This window comes from Talpa occidentalis, unplaced genomic scaffold (assembly GCF_014898055.3).
Source record: "Talpa occidentalis isolate TD23 unplaced genomic scaffold, MPIMG_talOcc4v2.1 talOcc4.6, whole genome shotgun sequence".
In the NCBI taxonomy this organism is placed as follows: Eukaryota; Metazoa; Chordata; class Mammalia; order Eulipotyphla; family Talpidae; genus Talpa; species Talpa occidentalis.
In genome coordinates, this window is record NW_023604972.1 from 3,821,564 (window position 1) to 3,827,659 (window position 6,096).

Below are 6,096 nucleotides of genomic sequence, written 5' to 3' on the forward strand. Positions count from 1 at the left end.
TAGACACGTTAAATATATGATCTCTAATCCTTACAACGCTTCCACAAAGGAGGTATGGCTACCATTATTTTAAACATGAGAAAACTGATGCTGGGTACTAATTTATGTTAAGACATTTATGCAGACATTTCATAGTTTGCTACACTGGTATTCAACGCCAGGTCTTCCGGTACGTCGAAGCTTCACCTTTCTTCTGTGACATGGTGTCAAAGTTATTCCTTAAGGTGGCATGACACATTGTCCTCGTTATGAGGAGAGAATGGAGGTCTTAGCTGGTCTTTACTGAAGCCCCAAACACTAAACATTTTTTCTCGTTGCAAATGAATCTTCTAATTCATTCAACATATTGATCCTGGGGCACAGAAGTTAACAAAAAAATCTTTTACACTAAGACACTCATGGTCTAAATGAGTATTAAATGCTGAGCTTCCACTAACTTTGGATTATGAATTCTGTCCTCCTGAAATTGAGAACTTTCTCTCAGTGTCCCTGGATTTTCGGAAGGTTGAAATGAGATGTGTGTCTATTCTTTGTGATATGGAGGGTATTCAGCTGGTAGTTTGGGATGACTTTTTATTTACCCATTTAATTTTACTGATTTCCTTATTTCTTCCTAATAGACTTCCATATAATGTTCAGTGCACTCTTCAGAGCCCTAAATCCTGCGCGATAGCCTGTCTGTCTTCATGTAAAGCAGCTGCATGACCTTGAGCAAATAATTGAGATATTTGGGGTCTCTGTTGCCCAAGTCATTTAGAAATGTTGGGTCCGCATCTCCTCCTAAGTAAACTGTGCACCACATACTAGATCCCAGCGCTGCTGAGTGAACGAGATGAGATAATGCATCTGAACGCAACTTGTGAACTAAATTGCCAAGAAACGTTTTGTCTTTTTAATAGGCACTTTACATATTTATTTCAAAAGAGCACACATCTATTTCAGGGCAAACTACTGCCCACACCCCATGACATGTTGTAGCAAATTGTCGTGACAGCATCTTGCCTTTTCTCAAAAAAGGAATTTGGAAAATGTTAACTATTGCAGAATTTATCTAGATTGTGCTCTTGGTTGAATGAGGTACGGTGGAAATGTAAGACACAAGACGTAGACAGTGTGCAGTCATTTTGGGGCGTGTGCATGTGTGCATTTGAATAAATATTTAAGCAGGGATATTTGGAAAGGGTAAGGAAGAGAGTAAAACTGATGGGAGCAATTAAGACAGTAAGAATTCTAATGAACAAACCTATTTCCTATGATTCGTTTCATTGTCAAACAGCCTGATCTTTTTTTAAAAAGATTTATTTGTTTATGCGTACAAGAAACTGGGGTACAGGCCAGAGGTGTAGGGGGTGAGAGGATTTCCCAGAGACAGAGTGGGGAGCAGAACAGGCAGAGTGACTGAAATCCACTGCTGAGGGGAGCAGTGGGGAGACAGGAGAGGTCTGCTGCGCCATGTGGGTAGCTCCCTGGCCGGGGTTCGAACTCGTGCTGCAGTGACTGTGGATAGCCTCATAGGTTGTGTCTTTACCTCCTGTGCCACCAGGGAGGCCCAAATAGCCTGATATCTTTATTAAAGAAGTTTATGCTGCAGAATCAAATGGAATTGACAAACTTTCCATCAAAGCCACTGGAGGGGTACAGGGGGCGTCAGCTTCTCCTCACATTGCTGAAAATGCCCCGATTATCCTTTAGCTTGGACATCGGCAGGACCTGGAGTTTTCAACTTCATGCTGGTCTTAGCTCTACTTCTCCCAGGGATCCTGGTGTGAGAAACTGAAGACCCAAGATCTGGGAAAGAAACACGAGTCACCTTGACTCTCTGGACAAAATCATGCTTCGAAACAGAGAGATAAACAGACAAAAGCAAGTGCTCTGCTTGGTCCAGGGAGCCCGTCCCAAGGCTTGTCTGGATCACACGTCAAGTTTTGCCGTCCATTCTAGTCCATTCCAGGAGGGAAGTGTCCTCCTCCACATTCCTTCTCACAACCTCAACCTTCTTCCAGTTTTTGTTAATTGCGGACATTATTCACGGGCCAAATACACCCATCTCTCAGGTTTAGGTGCATGGCCTCTAAAGGTCAAGGCTGAGTACACCCCTGTTTCTGTTCATCTTCTTGGACGAGAAACATTTACACATAACAGGTCACGGGCTGGCCTGGAGAAGAGACCTTTCTGACTCAGCTCACATGCATTTCTGGAAATTAATGCATCTATCTCCCTCCACAACATTCCATTCCTAAGATTCCCGAAGGACCAGCTCACTCCTCGCACCGGGTGGGTCTGCTAACATCTCTGAGCTCACTCACCCTTGAAGGGACTGGGTGCAAGTGGGTGTCCCCAGCTGCCCTCTGCCTTGTGAATTGTCCTCTCAGAGCTGGGCTTCTCAGCCGCTCTCCTGGCACCAGGGCAGGTTCTGAGTGGGTGAAGTCGAGAAGGGCTGCTGGGACGTGGCTCCCACACTCTTGTCTCCAGCCCGAGCCCCCGGCCCCTTCCGCATCACTCCTCTGCACTTGACTCGGTCAACTTCGAGGTATTCTGAGGCCTTGGCTGAGAGGTGACCTTTCTCCCAAATGCCCTTCCTGGGTCATTGTCCCTGCATGATGGCTTATGTGCATCCTGAGGGAGGGGCCGCTTCTGGGAGGTCCACTCCTCGATCCCAGCATCTGGTCGTTACAGTGAGGAGGTTCCGGACAAGTTCCCGAGTTGCTGGATGTTAGTTCTTACCCGCGTTAGCACACATAGAGATGGCCGCCATCAGCCCTCTGGGAAGTGTTGTGTTTGTTCTCTCTCTCACTGTGGCCTTGTGTTTCTCTGTGCTGCGGCCTGGATGCCAAGTGAGTTGTGAGGGATTAGCCCTCCATGCAGGTCACCTGTGCTCTTGGGGGACACAGTGACAAACGTAGGGAAATAGTCCCTCGACTTCACTGGAGAGAGCCTGAATCTGCACAGCTGCAAGGTCACTCCCCTCACCAGGTCCTGCTCGAATTCACTCTTCTCACTAGCTGTGTGTGGACGGGGGAGTCACTCAGACCAAGGTGTGTGAAATGTGACCCAGTCATCACTGCTTTTCATTGCATCATGGCCTTTCACAGACTGTTCTCACCCAACTCTGCAACACGCCCATGACCTTGAGCAATAATTATTCAACAAACCTCTCCTGAGCCTTGCTGTAGGCGAAGCGCGGCTCTAACATTTGCCTCAGCAGTGAACACGCCACAATGCCGCCCTTGCCTTCAGCGAGCTGACATCGTAGTGCTCAGTTAAACGTCTGTCTTGTGAAACTGCTCATGATTTCAGCTGAAGTCGCAGCTCGCATTGCTGGGCTTGCTTCTGTTTTGATTCCTAAGAGAGTCCGGTTTCCATCCGGTAGGTGCTTCTGCTCTTCTGTTTCTGGAGGAAGCGGGTCCCTCCTCAGCCAGGGGATGCGTGGGGATCATGCCCACCCTGTCCTCGTGATCCTCCCCCGGGGCCAGGCACTGGAGCCAGCTTAAGCTCACGTGAAGTCACTCACTCACTCTACCCTATATCTTTACATGAATGGTAGGAAACAGGAGTGACCCCCAGCCTGGCCGGTGCACCCTAAGGAGGATTCCTTGGGAAGGGCCGGGGACGCTCATCTCATTCTGAAAAGGGGACACGCGTGAGGATGCCTGAGTCTCTCCATCTAGACACTGTCATTCCGTGTGACACCTGGGACCAGAACAGCCATCCTGGGACAGTGAGAACAAGTCACACTGAAGATATCAGAACAGGAGGAAGCAAAACAAACATGATGCTCTTGGCGATGACATTTGGCTGTCAAATGTCCTCACCCTGGGGCTCCATACGGCCAGCTTCTCATTTGTGAGAGTCAATAATTTCCCATACTTAATTGGGTCTTCTGTTGCTTGTAGCGGGAACTGACTTGACTGACAGAGTTATAAAGCTCTGGCTGAACTGCGCCCGGCACAGTAAACACAGGACTCGGGAGAGTTTTTCTGGCCGTGTGGATCTTATGGTCCTCTCAAATCTACTCAACTCTGCTCTCATAACTGGGCAGTGATCTTAGCACTCGAGCAGATGGCCATGCCTATGTTTAGTAAACCTTATTTACAAAAACCAGACCTGGGCTGGATGTGGCCTGCAGACTATGGTCTCCCAACGCTGAAATAATGGACAGTCCATGGAGTTTGCTGCAACACAAAATGTACCGGAAGCTCATTTCTGTTATTCCTGCTCTGCTTTATGGTGTATATGAGCGTGCGAATTGCATATATTTAGTTGTTATATTATCCTTCTTCCACATGTGCTTGTAAGATCTTTAAGTATTCTTTTACATCTACGAGCTTGCCCTACTGCCTACGACAGTGTTGACTTAATAAATGGATGCATGATGGAGAGCCTTAATTATCTTCCAGCCCTGTAAGAAGGGAGGGACTTCATCCTGTCCCTGTCCCTACAGTGCCTTCACAGGGCCTTTTACATAAAAACCTCTCCATGTGATTTAACTGATTGCAGAAGTAATGCAGTGCCTACTGTTGCCACAATCATCAAACCCCCAACCATCTGCCATTCAGATAAATGATGATGGCATTACCTATACTAGCACTTTGTGTGTGTGTGTGTGTGTGTGTGTGTCTAGGATAATACATATATATAATATGCATGGATAAACATATTCATATATGTGACTTGGAGGGTAAGAGCAATTTTGTGATTCTGTATTAAAGACAGTATCTCGAGGCTTCCTGAAATTTAATAGTCGCCTGCTGAAGTTCAGCTTATTGACTCAGCAATGGTCAATTCACTTAACTACCTTAAAAACCCAAATGAAATTACAGGAAATAGAGCTTGATTAATCCCCTACTGTAGGCCCAGACTTCTACTTATGAATGTTAAAGGCTGCCACAGCACCGCCTGAGGAATGTTTGTTAGGGACACTTGTACCCAAAGAGAGATGGGATCTCAGAGAGATGGGATCTCAGAGAGGGTAAGTCATTGACGCCCCGGAGAGACGGGAGGTACGGCCATCCTGACCCTGGCCTTTCTCTCTAAAGCATGAGCTCTTTTCAGAAGAATACATGTTGTTAGTAACTACCGAACTAAATTCCCAGGAATTGGGTTTCTAGACAGAACACTCTAAAAACCAGCCTCTCATGCTTCTTTGCCCTTCCTCTTCCACTCAGGAGATTTTTGACCTCCTCACAAGCTTGCAGTCATCTCTCTGTCCTCCTCGTGGGACTTCTGATGGGAGGGAGGGTTGGTACATTTCCATGGTGATTTTCCAATGAGCACATAAGCCAACCATGAAACTTACTAGCTAGAATAGTAAGTTTTAGAACAAGAAGATCTCAAGAAAAATCTTCTGTAAAGCAAAGCAAGGTCAATACCATCAAGTATTAATTCGAAGGGTACAAAACAAGTTTTTAATCCTAGCGATTTGTTGTGAGTTATGTGGGCAGCTAGGAAGTTGGAGAGGTTCTTCTCACACTTAGACAAAGAGAGGAAACCGACAGAGACAGGTGTCTGCTCAGATTCAGGCACAAGAGCAAGGCGGGGCTCCTGTGAACTCTCTTCACGCCTGACATGTTTGTCAGAACTTGAACCATTGCTCACCTGGCAGAGGCCAAGCCTCTCACTTGTGCGCTGGACTCCGTTTGCGTTTGCTATTCAAGAACCTTTTTTTTCCATTGAATTTTCGCCAATCTTTAATTGTGATTTATCTGTGTTTTCCAAATTATTGCTATGTTCTTTATCTCCCATCTTAGAAATAAAAACACTCCCTAAATAATCTTTGACTCTCACAACCTCCCCCAAATATTGCCCAATTTTTCTGCCTTGTCTTGTGCAAAGGTCTTGAACAAATGTATTTGCTGAATTAACTTCCTAACTTCCTGGTCTCTCTCTGTCTCACCACACTGTTGTCGGAAGCTGCTCTTAGAAAGGTCATGAACAGTCTCCATCTTGACAAACGCAAAGATCAGCTCTCCGGCGCCGTTTGCAACCCGCCTCAGCAGCACAGGGTACCCTTGGCCAGTTTCCTTTGACGTGGCCTCCACCTGGCCTCAGGACCTCTGGCTCACGCCTCTCCTCCTTCTTTGGCCCCATCTTAGTCTC